Below are 18,202 nucleotides of genomic sequence, written 5' to 3'. Positions count from 1 at the left end.
TTGTATTTAGAGAATTCAACTAGCTCTTATTATGACTGTTATGCAGATACTTCCGTGTCACTTCACTCTGGAACGCTCCTAAGCTAAACTATTTGACTGCACTCCAGCATTGTTTGAGTGCCCTTTCTCTCTTGAGCTGCGGACACACTGAAAGTGATTCACGGCGACCATAGAAAGTCCATCATATTTGGCAACTTCAAGCAACTACGTGCAAAATAACTGCTGGTGACGTCAACTGAGCAGGACCTACTGTAAACTTTCAGGCAAGTGACTAAAGAGACGATGAGTGAAGAACACTACTAAGTTTATTTGTTAGAGGGTCACCTAGGCGACCGGAGTTTGGAATGTCCACAAGTTTACAGCTATCAGCTTAAAAGCGATGAGCGAATCGCTGCCAGTGTGCACGCAGCTTTATGGTTTATTCATGCCAAACACAGCATTAAGAGACACATGCCAAAGCAAAATTGTATTTCGCGCCACTTGATTGCATACGGTGTCTATGCAAAAAGTCATATTGACACTAGGAACTATATTTGCATGAGTAACCTGAGGTCATCACGAGTGAACATAATCATCCGGTAAAATTGCAGAACAAGACATAAGTAACCGAGTGGTGTCAGTTGCCAGTCTTATTGAAGTATTATTGAATTTAACATGATATTCATTTTGTAAATTTTGGTCACTGAGCATTCGAATGAAAAAGGAGGATATGTTTTTAAAAAGGGTTTAGTTTAGGGCAGGTCTACACAGTGATTATCCTCCTTTATAATAATAATAATAATGGATTGGATTTATATAGCACTTTTCAAGGCACCCAAAGCGCTTAACAATACCACTATTCATTCACTCTCACATTCATACACTGGTGGAGGCAGCTACAGTTGTAGCCACAGCTGCCCTGGGGCAGACTGACAGAAGCGAGGCTGCCATATCGCGCCATCGGCCCCTCTGGCCAACACCAGTAGGCAAGTAGGGTAAAGTGTCTTGCCCAAGGACACAACGACCAGGACAGAGAGCCCAGGGATCGAACCTGCGACCTTCCGGTTACAGATGCGATTCCCAACCCCCTGAGCCACGGTCGCCTCATACGGTCGCCTTTATATCCGTTTCTCAGTCAGATCCACCTCTCTATCGTCATATCCAATTCCAAAATGGCAAGATAGCGACAGCTTGAGCCTTCATAAACATACCTCACTAACCAATGGGTGACATCACATTGGCTATGTCCAACTTCTATTTACAGTCTGAGTTTGCCAGTGAATTAGATTAGTTCAGAGTTAGAAATTTAACATTTTGACTTTGACATATGAGCATTTACATTACTAAAAATCTCATAAGCCAACTTACATGCCCGAGATAAAAGGTTAAGAACTCCTTCACAGTTCTAAGCAGCATGAATTGACATACTGGTTATATTTCATCCCAGTTATATTTAAGTAATGAACCAGAACCTAGAAGTGCGTCATTTCAATCAGCAGTGATTACACACACAGCCAGCTGATGTTTTGCTTCATTGGCTCAGTAATCAACCGTAAAGACTACGTGTCTGCACACAGATTTTGAGGAATGGGTGTGGTAGACAGAAAACCCGGAGCAAACAAAAGGAAACATGCTTCAAAGCATCTGGAAACCTTCAACAAAACCTCTCTTTCTTTGTTGTCTTCTCTCACATGGGAAAAAAACAAGGCTTTTAACCTTAACTCGTATCTTATGATGTATACAATCCTTAATAACTGATAACCAAACCCGCCTCAGCTGTTATCACTGAGGTGCCTTTGCCCTTTGCCGTGAATCTCATTTACATCTTGTTAACGGGGAGATACAGAGCCGCTTCTAATGTGCTCTATCAGTGCTGTATTGCTGTGAATGTGTCCTGTATGAATGTTAAGCAGGTTGCTGCCAGGAGGATAATTTGTGCTCCCTGGATGGATAATTACTGAACAACAGACAGGTTGTCAAAAACTAAAAACAACTGAAGAAATGTGTCAAACTGAGATCTGATTAGACAGCTTCATACTAAAAGGGGACCTATTATGCTCATTTCCAACACCATAGTCTTATAGTTAAACTCTATTAGATTAGGCTGGCATGAATCACAGTCCAATATAATCCTTATTCATCTCATACTGGGCCTTGGTGCAGCTCCTCTAATTTCATCTGCTGTCTGAAACAAGCTGGTTTAGCACCCTTCAAGCTAAATTTTGTGTGATTGGTTGCTCCTCGCACAGGGGGTTTGAACAGCAGGAAGATGACACATAAAGAAACATCACAGAGAACCAAAAGTAGCAAACCAAAGACAGCCAAATTCAGTGCTTTTTAGCACTCAGGAGTTACCTGTACATACACTGACCTCATTATTTGAAACTCTGGCCATTTTCTAATATGAACATCCAATGCTGTGTAACAATATAGCTCATTGGACACCTTCCTAGTAGCAGTTTGCTTCCCACAGCTGCCTTAATTCCATGCTTTCATGTTTTTTATACCAAATTATGACACTACAGTCCGAGAGTCATCAGACCAGGCAATGCTGTTCCAATCTTCTGTTGTCCTATTATAATGAGTCTATTTAAACTGAAGCCTTGGCTGTAGTTTAACATGTCGTGCATTCAGAGATGCTCTTCTACCTTGGTTATAATGTGTGATTGTTTGAATAACTGTTGCCTTCTTATCAGCTCGAAGCTGCCAGTTATTCTCCCCTAACCTCTGATACCAAACAGGCATTTTCACCAAGCGAGCTGCTGCTGTATATTTTCTCTTTTTCAAACCATTCTCTGTAAACCCTGGAGATGGATGTGCAGGAAAATCCCAGGAGATCAGCAGTTTCTGAAACACTCAGACCTGCCTGTCTGGCTCCGAAAACCATGCTGCATTCAAGGTCACTGAAATCATAGGGCTTTTTTTTGCACAATTTGAACTTCTGTAGGTTGTTTTGACCATGTCTATATGCCCGAATGCACTGAGTTGCTGTCATATGATTGGTTGATTAGATATTTTGCATTAACAAGGTGGACAGTGAGTGTGCATGTAACAGACGTCAGGAAAAGCAGGTGATGCATAAAGGAACAACTTGAAATGTCAGATGTGTTTTGTAGGCCCGGTTTTCTCAGAATACTCAGGAAGTGATGGCAGGTCAATATAAATCTTATCAGGCAGAAATGAAAAGCTCGAAGTCGTCCACCTAGTTGATTGGTTGTGTGGTGCTGCAAAAGCCCTTTGCATTGAAGTCCCTCACCCTTCAGACTGAGGTGCTAAGAGGCAAGAGGTAGTTCTTTTTCTCTCAGCAGCCATCAGCATGAAAGGTTTTGATTAGCTGTTTTTCTGGTGGTCCCACTGAGCCTGGAGGAGTGGAGCTGTTGATGGAGCGCTCCTCTGACGGGTAAAAACACAGTTAGCCATAAAACTCTTTTTTTCCCTTTTACCAATGATATTGTTCATGACACTTCCCAGAGAGAGGGTTTTTTTTTTGTAGACATTGGATCTGTCATGGCATGTCACTTAAATAAGACTGAGGAAGAAATACTGCTGTTTTTATCATCAATCTGTAAGGGACAATCGAAATGAGAATATTGTGAAAGAAAGATGGGTAGTTTTCCACCACTATTGTGCTCCCCTCCTCCAGCCTCTGGGTTTATTTCTGCGATATTTATCTGTAATGCTTCTGGCGCCGCTGAATTGCGTTTCTCATACCTGCAGCCAGTCTACCCGGAGTTCTCAGAGGGATCCGCTGAGGCTCAGTGGACGCTGTGTCAGACACATTTAGATTTCTGCCTTTCATATTTCCACCCACACAGCTACCCTGCACAGTTGCTGGTGAATGCTGGTGAATGCTGCTGAAACCTGCGATTTTCCCAAATACATACAAGAAGGAGAGAGAGCTCTGAAGACAGACCAAAAAGCAGCATCATTCCTAACAAAGATGCAAAGATGAAAATAATGAAAAAGTTATATACGACTGCTGTAGAACCAAAAATGTATCTGCTGTCTCATTATATTGCCAGTGTCCATTAAATAAGGGTTTTTCAGTGATTGCATTTAAATGTACATTGTAATCTACTTGTGCATTAAAAAAATGCATTAAATTCATATTTACAGTGTCTTTTTTTTCCTGCTTTATTCAAGATACCAGCAGCAAAGTGTAATAAAATAGGGTCTGTCACAGGAGCTGTTTATAGCAGGATTAGTCATAGAAAGCAGCTCACTCCCCCCACCCCCCCACAACATTCAGTCTATAAAGCACAAGAACACATCAGTAGACCAGCAGAAAGCGACTAGAACAGGGGGAAACCCATTCAGTTTGAATGCTGCTCGTGCTTATACAGCCAAACAAGATTACCATATAGAAGATGTTTTAAAGTGCAAACACGCATCCTTATCCCCTCTGACATAAGCCCAGGTATTGTTATGCTCTTCATTTTCATCTTCCCCATTCTGTCCTCTATGTAACTCTATATTATCGCAGCACTACACAATTAGATAACCACTTCAGGTTATGGGAAATAAAAGCTGTGTTCCAGTGCTGTGTTATTGTCTAGAAACAACACACTTGATTAAAAAAAAGAAAAAGAACAGTTACTCCAAAACAGAAACGCTTCATTTCTATTTTTCTTGGACTTATAAGTAGTCAGGCTCATTTTTTGGTCCAGAGATACTTCAGATTGCTTTTATTAAACTTCTCCAGTGCATAAAAGTGATTCAGACATTGGTTAAAAACTCATTTATTCAAGAAGTATTGCCTGTCCTCTCTCCTCTCGTTGAATCATATACCATGTCCCGTAACGTGCTCCTCAACATTAATGGCTTACGCTTTTATCTCAAGCACAGCTTTCCTTTATCTTATTTTTTTCAAGCCGCCATTAGTCTCTTACATTTTCACACCTGAACTGTGAGATATTGTTAGAACACTGTATCTCTGACCGCTGCCGTCTCCATTTCTCTACAGCCGAAGTGTATTTTTCCATTCAACCCATTAACACCATTGAAATTATTCATCATTTCCTAATTCAAAAGCAGCATGTCTTTAAAGGCTTAATCTAAAATTTAAAACACAGGACTGTTTGACATTTTTTTAACATCTTATAATGACTGACACCAGATAATGACTAGACGCATGCTGCTAGTGTTCACTGGTGCTTTTAAATGCTTATTTTTGGCTACTTAAAAACCATTTTTCTTTCCTGCCCTTATCTTTGTGTGCATGAATAATTTATGTGCTTATAAAAACATAATTTGCACCTTTTCCTTGGTAACCATGAATAATATATTGGACAGCAGTGACCGGGAAAGTGCATTCAAGGAACATGTATGTGTGAAGAATTTTTTTTTCTATGGTAGCGCCACAAGGGGTCACTTTGAGAGAGGGGTCTCTCGGAGGTCACTGACTGGTGATGACTTACTGTCAGGGCATATGTGTAAGGACGTAATGATTCGGTGCCTGTCTGGAGACATCACAGGTAGACAGAGCTCCAGTTTATTTAATCACAGGAGAAAGACTTTGCATAGTTAGCGTGCCTTCTTTACCCGGTAAGCTCTCCTACCAACAGCTAGATCAGTAATTTGCTGGAAAATGACAGAATTTTCTTTTTAGTTTTACGTCTGCACATCACCACAGTGGATTTTAAATTACAGACTCCCCCATTTTAAGAGACTCCAAATTGAATGGGCAAACCAACATCATTTTAAATTTAAGGACTGTTTTTCAATATTTGGAAATCTTCTGCAAAGATTGCCTGATGTCTAGAACTCAGAAAAGTCACTAAACGCTGTGTTTTTTGCCTTCCTGCTTGTTTGTGGATCTTTCTGCATTCATTTTTGTATTCAATGACTGGAAAGCATATTCTGTTGAACTGAGATTGACTTGTAACAGACTTGTCCACTGAAGAACATCCCATTTCTTTCCTTGAGAAATTCTTGGGTTGCTTTTGCAATATGCTTTGGGGTCATTATCCATTTGCACTGTGAAGCTCTATCCAATCAATTGTGCACCCTTTGTCTGCATCTGAGCAGAGTGTGTAACCAGTTAACAATATGAACCTGAAGCTACAGTTTAAATCAGCGGTCCCCAACCCCTGGGCCACGGACCGTTTGGTACTAGGTGTGAAATTTAAGGTTTTCAGGGGTTATATCGATTTTTATTGTTATTTTTTAATCGTTTTTATCGTTAACTCAGTTTCCCTGGATATTTTTCCATGTGTTATGAATAGATCTTCTTTTTTTTTGGTACCTGTCCTGGTTTTATTTTGTTGTATTTATCCGCGACACCTTAAAATCTCTACAGTGATTCTATTTTAGAAACATCAACAGGTAGAAACGAGGGCTACAAGCGTGATGGTGTTTGTTACCTGTTCAAATTGAGGGTCTAAGTGCTGGGCTGAGGTCATCATACACTCAGATTTACCATCACTCTGGGTCCTGGGTTAGATTTGTGCTAGTATGTTAGCATGCTGTCTGTCCGGATGCTTGCAAAGAGCTGAAGTTGTGTTAGCATAATGCAGTTGTTTCTGTCCTACATGCAGTTTTCACTTCATCATTGCACTCCTGTCCTTTTGAGCAATGCAAAATAACTCCTCAACAGCTCCAACCTTTTCCTTCTGCCACACATGAACTGAAATCAGCTCATTGTAGCGCAAGTGCAAACATGCTTGTGTGATTTGTAGATAACCGAAGAACCTTTTAAGCCCAATAAATGGTATAATTCTTACTGTAATGCAATTACTGAATTTATTACATTACTGGGTTACTGAAAAATGTAATGTCATTACAGTGCATTACACCCAGCACTGCTGACAATGATGTCCCTGCCTCTTCGAGAGTGTTCTTGACTTTGTTAGATGTTGTTAAATTGTTTTTATTGACCATGGAAATATTTCTGTCATTATTAATTTTAGTTGTCTTCTGTTCTGTTTCAGGACTTTTAGCGTTGTTGTTCAGCTGGCCAGTGCCTTCCTGGGGTGGGGGTGGGTGGGGTTCAGTGTATGATGCACTGCCTCACTTACACTGCATCTCATTGGGCTTCATATTTAAAATCAAAATGAAAGCTATAAAATTTTAATTCAACACTTGAACATGGCTCCAGATCTTTTACCGTCTTCATTTACAAAGAAATAACAAGGGAACAAGCTTCACTCAGTCATGAAACTGCTTGCCAGTCAGCTGTCTAATTAATTTAAAGCCTCTAAAAATGGGGGACTGTGTATAAAAATGAAGCTAAACTATGGATGATTTGTAATCATTCATCTACCTGCTTCCTGGGCGTTTGTCTGCCAGTATAAAGCTTTAATTTTGTTTTCCCATGCTATCAAACTCAATTCTGACATCATTACTCTAGTCCAATCATTTTCTTGTTGGACTCACAGGAGCCAACCTGCCTCCAATCTGTGTATTTTAAATCTCAGTGCTCTTCTGGCACCACTAATGTCTAGACTCTGGGCGGATCTGCCCTAACACCAATCGCTGCAGAGATCACATAATGCTGTGATGGATCATCAAAGTCTAATCACCAAATAGCTTAATTGAAATCCGTTTTTCAATAAATCACTTTCATTTTTTCCCCCAATTGATCCTTTGCTGTAATTCCTGAACAATTAATTCAAAAGTTTAGTATAATAACTTAAATTAAAGCTGAAAGTCTGTAGATCAATAACATATTGATTTACAAAAGCCACCTAGAAATACCTCCCAAAATTCAACTTTTTACTCAGCCCCACAAATAAAATTATTCAATAAGACTTTACATTTCTTTTAAACCCAAAAAGAAATGATGCAACATGTAGAAGTGCAACCTTAATGTGACAATAAATACAACATAGCAGAAAAAACTCCCACAGTAATAGAACCAGCAGCTGTTAGATTTTAGTATGAAGTGACTTTGTGATAGTTTAGTGTAACTAGCGCAATGTAAATATGACAGAATTCAACATGGATCATTATGAGATGAAACTGTAAAGTAAATAGCACCGGTTTAAAGTCGTGGTGCATAAACACATCAGAATGTACACCTACTGAAATAAATTAGCAAGTAGATTTATGCTCCGTGACACTCAACACAAAAAGGTTCAGACATTATTCATAGTGCGTGTTAACACAGTCATTGGACTGCATACTAAACTTAAAAGACAGAAACAATGTATTGATCCAATACCAGTGCTGGCATCAATACTGTCGATGTTTGGATCAATTGGCCACCTCTAGCGTCCTCTTCTCTGTCCAAGGTCTTCACGTGGTGAGTTGTGCTACTTTACTTTAACTAGTTTGTTTAGATTATTATATATCAGGCACAAAACTTAACACAGTTTAAGAAGTTTTTTTTTAATGTTTTCTCTGTTGTACAGTAAACATTGTCATTATTTTTCTTTTGGTAAATCTTTGCTGAAATGAGGCCTACATGGTAAAAAAAAAATGTCATTATACAGATGCTAATACAGAGAAGAGCTCAATGTCTTTCATTTATTGGGAAAGCAAACTACATATGATTCCAATTGCTACAAACAGAATATCGATTTAGTCAAAGCTGATAAAAACTTTGTTGATGTTGCCCCGAAAGTTAGTTTTCAGAAGGCCCCTCCCCTAGAAGTTACACTCCTACCATTATTTTTTGCTCCTGCAGAATTCCCCCACAGACTTTTGAGTGTATGAGTGCCATATCTCTATCCATCTGTATAATATCTCCGGCAGTTTTGCCAGAATATTAGCTTCACCATTCACACAAGCAGCGGGATAAAATCCAGACCAACTGTGTCAGACATTTAAGTTGACATGCACCTCGGTTGGGTAACTTGCAACTTGCATGTGTGGCAATGTTAAAGTAAACAGCAAATGCTACCCTTCACAGTCCAATTAAAATCTTTTAATCACCCCAAATTTAAAGATGCTGTAATTGCATCCCATCATCCCCTCCATTCACTTTAGAAAAAGAGGAACATTTTCATTGTTGTCCATCCTATTTTAATTATTTTTATTATATTATCCCTCTGTTCAGCACTTTGGCCGACACTTGATGTCTTTTAAATGTGCTATATAAATAAAGATGACTTGACTTGCCTATTAGTTCAAATACTCATACAAAAATGGCATCCTTGTAACATGTACGCAGACTAATGTGGGATACACATGAAGGACTTTCAGCATGGGATGTGGCTTTATTGCTGCAGGCTACTCTCCACAGGTTAGTTAGCTGCAATAGGCTTTTCTGTGTAGGACATCTGTTCATGAGTAAACCTGCTCTCACAAGATTTCCACACCAGTATGAAGCATGGTCTTTCTGACGCTCCAGTCACCACTAAAGAGCCTGAATGTCATTAGCAGGAGCTCTTAGTAGCTCTAAAATCTAGTTATCACGTCATTCGAGGTCTCAGTAGTCCCCAGCTTGTCCCTAAAGTGAGACACTGCCTCTCCTCCCTCACACAGCATTAAATCTTTCCCTCCTTTGCATTCAGCTGGATGGACATTTCAGTCAGATCTCATTGATTTGGAGTGAAAAAAAAAACCCCACTTGCTAAGTGAAAATGAAGTGAGAAGTTTTGTCTTATGCTTCTGCTGCTGCTTTTGTGCACATCTCTCACTTATGAATGACTGTGCTTTTTTTATGTTGTTTAAAGTGCGGAGGATTGTTGCAGCTCTACTCCAACGTTAGCTTTGAATCAGCATGAGCGTGCGAGCCTTTACACAAATGAATGCAGCATGGACAAGAGGACAATCTGCCTCCGCCGCTGCACCTCCACAGAAAAAGACAACCTCAAGTTATTTCAGGAATCATTTCAACACTTGGTGTAAATGGCCCGACAGTGTTCTGAAACACTGTTACATATCACTGCAGGTAGACCAGGTCTGAGCTACCTTTCATCCCATTCATGCTGATCTCTTTCTTACACACAACTGCATTCCAGCACGTTCCGCTTGCTTTCCATCAGCCTACATATGTGTAAACACAAACCCAGACACACACATGCAGGCACACGCATATTTGCAGTCAGAGTATTGCTCACTGTCAGAAAAGAGGTGTGAATTAATATTTCATGGCCCTCCGCTGGCAGAAAGTCAATCCATTTCCCAGCATTCCCATATGCTCGATGTGTAGACTCCATGCGGACCAGAGGTCAAACAGACCGAAGATGGTCTTTCTCCTGGACGCACAGGATTCATTGCTTCCTCTAATTGTCCCAAAACCGATAAACTGCCCTCAAGTTCATTTTAAGCACATGCCTACACTGTGCACATGCACCAACATTAAAATCAAAACAGAAGAAATGCATTACGCGCTCTACATTCCCACAGACTGCACAACCAGCCGACGCACTGACTAAATAAGAGTGCATGGCATTTCAATTATTCCTCACAATCTGAATATATATATAACATGGACAGCCATTTGGCGAGGCTGGTCATAATAAATCAGATGGGCGCTAAATGAAGTGTGCAGCTGACGCAAGCAAGAGGAGAATTCTTTTCTCCACGCCACAATGGAGAGCTCCAGGCTGCACTGTGGTCTGTGGTCATCGTGTGATCCAATTTATCCCCCTCTCATGACTTTTTTAAATTTTGAGAACTTAATGATCTGACACAGTAGTTCCATTTTTAGGCTCTTTAGTTTCTTTTTACTTTATTTTGTATTCAAATATTACTGGCGTCTGAAATGTCATTCTCAAGGGATGCAATGAAAATATGCCAGCAACCCAATGAAAAATATAAACTTGGCCATATTTCCATGGAGTGCCTGTCTTTTTCAAAATGTATGTATTTATTTTCTTCTCAGAGCGCTGGACAGATGAAGGTCATGCAGCTAAAGTCCTACGAATGTATTAAAAGTAAAAAGAACTGTGTTTTTCCTTCATATTTGGCCAAGGCCTTCAAGATTAAATTAAAGAGAGTTTCTTTTGTCAGCATGCAGGAATTTAAATCAGGACTCCTGGAGTCCTCTGCGTGCTCATTTGCATTCTGATGAAGCGACTGAATCACACGTTAAATTGTGCTGAAACTTGTTTTTCAGGGAGGAATTCCAAAATGGGTATTTCAACTCGACTGCAAAAATTCAAATTTTATTTTGAAAGGTGTTTGCCAGATAAACAATACTCTAATCTCTGATTCTGATAAACAGTCTGATGTTGATCTTTTCTGAACCCTTCCTGACAAACAACATTTTAATTACCATTTTCCGGCACATGTTTTTTCACATAATATTTCTGGATCCAGTTACAACCAGATCATCCTTCTTTTTTCTTCCTTTTCTACCCCCTATCTATTCATCTTTAAGGACATAGACTACAGCCGATTGTTTTCTTTCAAGGAAACAGCACCGAGTGTACTTTAGTGCAGCTGCCCTTAGAGAAAGCAATCAGTCTTTTATCAGTAATCAGTTTTGAAATACATATCTTGTAGTTTTAGCAGGGAAGACAGAAAGAATAAGATCAGACCTCTAATAAAGGGGTGTGTAAAATACAAAGATGCTATATTAGATATAAGGTCAAAGGATTTTCAATTTGAAGCTCTGCAGGTTGTGAATAATGTAGAAATGTGAGCGCTAGTTTGTGGACTCTGTAGCAAAACTGGCTGAATGATTCATTTTTACACTGCTGACATTTCTTTTGTCCATAAACCCACAATAAAGGCTTATTATCGTATTCAACAGGCGTGCTGCCGAATCTCACAGGTCGCATGTGTTTGACCTGCACATACAGACATACAGTACATATCAATATCAACATTTGCATAAGGCAGACCATCAACAACGTGACATTTTCAGATTTTGCCTGTTTTAAAAGTGCAGGCGGATTCAGTGTAATAGTACTCTTTCATTATTTTATTTTTTTTACTCAACTGAGAAAACACTTCTAAATTTAGGCCTGCCCTGGCTTTTAAAGTCAGAGACAATGTGATTAATGCTTTTCCATTTTTTTCCCTTTCAGCCTGAACTACTGCCGTGCTTCTGAACGTTCCTTCACGAGGATCTGCAGCTCCAGATTTAACAACTACATTTTTTCCAAATTTGGAAAAATTACTTTGGAAAGGATTTTTATCATCATGCACCAGAGTCAGTGTGTGAAAGCTTTACACATTTGTTCTTCCCACGATCAAGCTAAAGCAAACGGCTTCAGTGGTACTTAATTTGTGATCCAGAGTCAGTCAGGAAATATCCAGGGATTATGATATTCGAGGATTAGTTCTTGAACAAAGGCTACATACTTACTATGGGTGTTAACTATTTAATGCACCATTACATGCTGTATAAAGATAAATCTAATCATATTACTCTGTAGTAGGCTCTACATTTGACTTTTCCTACGTTTTTTTGTTTTATTTTACCGTACTCTTGGTGCTTATTTTGTTGTGTGTTGCCCAGTTTTGGAGATATCAGCAGTAGAGGTGTCACCCTCCTCTTGAATATAACTGATCTATGGTTCTCAGAGGGCCAAACATTATGCAGCACTGTGCATAACCCACCCCTCATTTCTATATATTTTGCTTCCAAGGACCCAGGCTTTCTTGTACTTTTCTTGTATGAGAGAGCTGAGTGTAGAAGCGAAGCTCTCAATTTACCGGTCGATCTACCCCCCCACCCTCACCTATGGTCAAGAGCTGTGGGTAGTGACTGAAAGAACGAGATCGCGGATACAAGCGGCGGAAATGAGTTTTCTCCGAAGGGTGGCTGGCCTCTCCCTTAGAGATTGGGTGAGAAGTTCGGCCATTCGGGAAGGGCTCAGAGTAAAGCCGCTGCTCCTCCACATTGAAAGGAGCCAGTTGAGGTGGTTTGGGCATCTGACAAGGATGCCCCCTGGGCGCCTCCTGGGTGAGGTTTTCTGGGCATGTCCCACCGGGAGGAGGCCCCAGGGCAGACTCAGGACACGCTGGAGAGATTACATCTCTCGGCTGGCCTGGAAACGCCTTGATGTTCCCCCGGACAAGCTGGAGGAGGTGGCTGGGGAGAGGGAGGTCTGGGCTTCTCTGCTTGGGCTGCTGCCCCCGTGACCCGGCCCTGGATAAGTGGAAGAAAATGGATGGAGGGATGTATATATATGTATGGCATACCTCTGCATGCTATCCTTTGTGTGGTTTTGAAAAATGAGGTAACTGGATAAATAGAAGACAAAAAAAGGATCAAACCTAAAAAAGCAACAGATGAAAAACAAATGAAAGCCATGTCCTTAAGAAGTAGAAAAATCCAGCAAATGACTCAGGACCTGAGTCCTTTAGTTTATCCAACTACAACTGTCGCCAGGAGGTCATGAGAAAAACATGGTGAAGACTCTGTCACGGCTTAGTGCTACATTTCAGCCAGTGGTTTTGGGGGTTTTGTTTAATCAAAATTGATGGCAATATTTAAATTATTGTTATCTACCATCAGATTTTGATGCACCACACAATATCATCTTAAAAGCATCAGTGGCTTCATTTTTCAGCAGGACAATGATCCCAAACACACTGCCAATGCAGTAAAAGCATACCTGGAGAGAAAAACACACAATGGAACATGTTTAGTCATTGATTGGCCTTCACTAAATCTTAACATCACTGAAGCAGTGTGGGATCCTTTTGACAGAGAACAGAACTAAAGGCAGTCAACATTAAAAGAAGAGCTTTAAATAGATTATTTTAGATGTACAGCACTTTGTTCAACAGCCACTCATTTAACTGTGCTATATAAATAAAGTTGACATTGACTTTGAATGTCCTTCAGAAGCCTGGAGAACTATTCCCGAAGATTAGTTAAAGAAATTGCAAGATAGCTCTACAACAGCTGTACCTCTTTCCCATTTCCTAGCAAAATATAAAGAAATCAGGGGTGGCACAACATTTTTGCACTGTACCGTGTATTCGAAAAACTCAGCAGCAGTGTCTCATCTCAGAAATCATGACCCAGTTACTCCAAAAGAAATCCACAAACCTTATTGTGAGTGTGTCATGCAGGAACCCTTTTCTCTTTATTGGACTACACTCGCCAAAGATTTAACCCCACATTAGAAATCGTCCGTCTACCCAAGACAAAAGGCCGCTTGTGACTGCATGTCAGTATTAATTGTCCACCCTTCAACTTCTTTCGAGAGGAGAAAAAATAGTTCCAAAACCAAGTGCTTACGACAAGGTTTGCAGAATTTTGAGTAACTGGGTCATGATTTCTGGAAAGACATTATTGCTGCGCTCACTTTGAGCATCGCGAGGTAAGTGTCATTTGGTTGCTTTACTTTGAAGAAAAACTGAGTAAGACACACCAAAAATAAATAATTAAATAACATTACAGGCCAGAACTGAAGTACATACATTTGATTTGGGGGAGAAATGTCTCTTTTAATAAAGAATATAAAAAGTTGGTGGTGAGATTCAGGTTTAACGGCTTGTGAGACTGCATAAATATCTAACTAACCATTTGAGCATGTGACAAATTCTTAGATATCAATATTTCTCGATATTTCTTACATCTGCACCCTTTCAGTCACTTCAGTCAGAGCTTCTGAAACAGCTTTAATCAGTGTTTAATCAGTGCCATCGAATGTTATCTGTGATTCATTTCTCATACTATGGACTGTATCCCTGTTCTGTCTGTTTACCTGCAATATATTGAAGTTTAATATCATAGCTCAAAGTGATATTATGCCACAAGAAAATGCTACATGTTTTTTCCTACATGCGCTGAAACATAAGTAAAAAAATAATGATTATATTTAGGTCGAGGCAGAAAGGGAGAGTGAAGAGGCACGTGTATAAGAGGAAAACAACTCCTTAGAGTGTCAGTCTATTTCTAAAGCCGGTAATTACAGTATAGACAGAAACTAGACTAGAAGTCTATTCCTCTGCTGGCTGCCCTGTGAGGCTGAGATGCTCGTTACCGAAAGCAAAATTGCTGGTTTGGTGGTTCTTTTTATGGCCGTGCACTTGTTCTACAAAAACCACAAGATTTATGTGTAGTGACTTTACAACAGTTTAGATTAACTGTGAGAAGGTGAGAGAGCAGGAGATAGAAAATGATGAAAAAGCTGTGTTTATTGGAAATCTGCTCCTGATGCCTTTTTCAGCATATTAAAGAGGTTGGATTGCTTTTTGGGGAGAATGGGAGAACGTTTCAGAGGGAAAACTGGATGTTTAGGTGATTCTTAGCGACTATCAAATCCCCAGTATTGATCGTCTCCTCTCATGCTCACAGGGAGGACAACAGGTGTGGGCAGAATAGCAGAAGACCTCCACCAAGACTCTCCATAACCCTTCAGAGACTCCTGGGAGCATTCAGACTTCATTGGCAGACAAAAAGGAGCAGCTGCACCTTTTTAGAAGCTTGCAAATGCTTCCAAACATTCATCTATTTTTTTAATAGCTTCTTATCTGTGTCAGGGTTGTGGCAACAAGCAGAGCAGCCCAGATCCCAGCAGCATCCCACAGCTCTATTTGGGGAATCTGGAGGCCCTTCAGGGTCAGCTGAAGCGCAAATTCCAGCCTGCACGAATGCTTCCTGGTGGTCTGCATCACTAATAGGAAATATCTAAGGGGAACAGAACTGTCTGATTTTTATAACAAGCGGTTCCTGTGAAAGAGCAGCATCACAAGCGTGAAGCTTAGCTTGAATTTTATATCTAAAAAATGGAAAAGTGATTTAAAAAGAAACACGCATCTCCAATACAGAGAGGACAAGCGTCTGACACATGTGCAGACGCCAAAAATGCACTTTACTGCCACCGAGCTAAACACTGCGCAGGCCACTGCAGGGACTTGATTACAGTTCAGCTCAGATGCCTGATACCTGTAATCAAGGGGTATTTGATTACAGTTCAATAGCGTATGTCAAAGTAACATTGAACAATACCAGGCAATAATACTAGAGACGACATCGCCCCGTGTAAATGTAAGATTTATTCACAATCACTTCAACAAGCGTAAAAGTCAACTAACCAGTCGGCCTAATCAACTACATGACGAATCACATGATTTGCAGTAAACATCACGTCTGTCCTTATTTGGTAGTTACATTCTTGTTTGTATTCCCCTCGACTTTAAATATGCATGAAAGAGTTACCTGACAGTGCTCTTTCCTGATTTCTGTAAGATATATAGTGCTGTTGCACTGGTGAAAGCCCATATCAATCATGGCCAAAGTTTCAAATAATGAGATCGGCGCGTGTTCAAATAACTGCCTGTGAACCAAAAGCTCAGACGTCAAACTGTTCTAAGTGCTCAGTTTCAGGTAATTTTGCAGTTTCTGCTCTTGGCTCTGTATATCAAAGAGCGGGCATCCCTAACAGGCCCACCTCAGGCACATGGATCTGGTTGTGAGCAAAAGAAGCCCCACCCACCTGCAGCTCAAACCTTCTGTCTGCAGAGACAGCCAATGAGAAAAAATATGGATTAAAGGGATGGGTAAGGGAGCTAAAACAGTTTGTTTTAAACTGTGGAAGAAATGACAGGCTTCTCCAAGGCCCATTAAAAGACAAAATAGGACTATTTTGAACTATGAGTCACACAGAGATACTCTGGCAGAATGCAAGAATAAAAATATGGAGCTGAAAATGAGCAGAACACGTCACCTTTAAGTCAAACAGTGATTAGATGTGTTAGAAAAGCAAGTCCGAGAAGATTTGGACACATACAGAGGAGAAACCTGCTTAGCTGATTGTGTTGGCAAATCTCTCTGTTTTTGAAACTATCTGCAAACAACACTTACATATCAGACTTAAATATGGTAATTTTCCTGTTGCAGCCACTCCAATAGACAGAAAAAAGACATAAAATTGAAATGGCATAAATTGCTAATTTCACCAATGTGAATCCAGGTTAGCATTGTCCTTACAATGAAAATAAACATTAAACAGTGGTATAAAATATATAAGAGAGCAGCTATCTAAAATTACTTGATACACAAACAAAATAATAGTTAGCAAAGCAAAGACAATATACAATTAATAAAGCATTGAGGTTGGAAAAAGGAACATCTGATCAATAATTCATTTTAAATCAGGAAAGCCTGTCCGATAACTGTATATCATTAAAAGAGATTTAAAAGAGGTCACTGACTCTGCTGACCTGATTTCCTCAGGCAGCTCGATCCATAGCTTCGGGGCTATGATTGCAAACGTCACCTCTAGTTAGCGGCTGCACCTCGGGAACAAATAAAAAGCTCCTGTCAGAAGATGTCAGCTAAGTACAGGCTCATATGGTACTTTAGAGGTCAGATACAGTATATAGAAAGGTGAAAGGTCACGATGAGCCTCGCTAAATATGCAACAGCAGGTTCTCTTCCTGTCTATTTTCTCCAAACTACAAAAAGACTTTTTAGTGCTACAAATTATTTATTTTAAACTGAACAAAAAGAGACATTTCCAATGACTGAATAATGTTTTACAGTGTACAGGGCAATTTTTTATAGTATGCTACATAAACACTAAACAGTGGCTGCCCTGAAATTGAATTTGCATGAATTACTGTAAGGAAGAAGATGAGCCGTGTAATCCTTTAGAGCATGTTCATTTTATTTCTACTCAAATCAATAGCACCTGCAGCTCTATAATAACCAACTTATCAAATGTGGAATCAGATTTTGCATTTAAATGCACTGCTTACATACACTGGTATAAATATTGATCTTCGATTGATGGAGGTCAGCAGATTTTCCCAAAAAGCGCTTGTCTCTTGCTTTTATGGATAGTGTTATACATTACCATTATCAGTGGCAGCTCTGATGGGAATAAAACCTTTTACCCTTTAACGTGAGCGCCTTCTCCATTTTCCAGAGCAACAAGATAGTCTTTACTTTTGTTTCTTCTCTAAAAATAACCCAACAGACTGTACGCAAGAGCTCTATGGGGACAGCTCCAAGCTCTCAGTGATGTCTGGACATGAACACGTACTCCTCAAGCTTGAGATGGTAACTCAAAGCAACAACTATCAGCCTCAGATAGGTAAAAATGATAAAGAGTGGTGTTTTAGATGGCATATCAGATGTTATAAGACTCTTTCTCAGCTGACATGATTTGGCCAATTTGTTGCTTTTGTTTTCTCTCACGGAAATGCCAAGTGAGCAGACAGGGGGCAAAGCATAATGGATGTGCAAATAAATGGTTTAAATCCCCCCCAGTGCTGACAGTGCTCACTGAGGAGAGCAACCACCCATCCACCATATAGAGACTGGATGGACCAGAACAGAGGGAGGGGGGGAGAGAAAGAGAAAGAGAAGAGAGAGAGTGCTGTGGTGAAGCCAGTGTTTGCCGTCGAACTCCAGCAAATATGA

This window comes from Rhamphochromis sp. 'chilingali', assembly GCF_963969265.1.
Source record: "Rhamphochromis sp. 'chilingali' genome assembly, chromosome: 15".
Taxonomy (NCBI): Eukaryota; Metazoa; Chordata; class Actinopteri; order Cichliformes; family Cichlidae; genus Rhamphochromis; species Rhamphochromis sp. 'chilingali'.
This window is presented reverse-complemented; position numbering follows the sequence as displayed.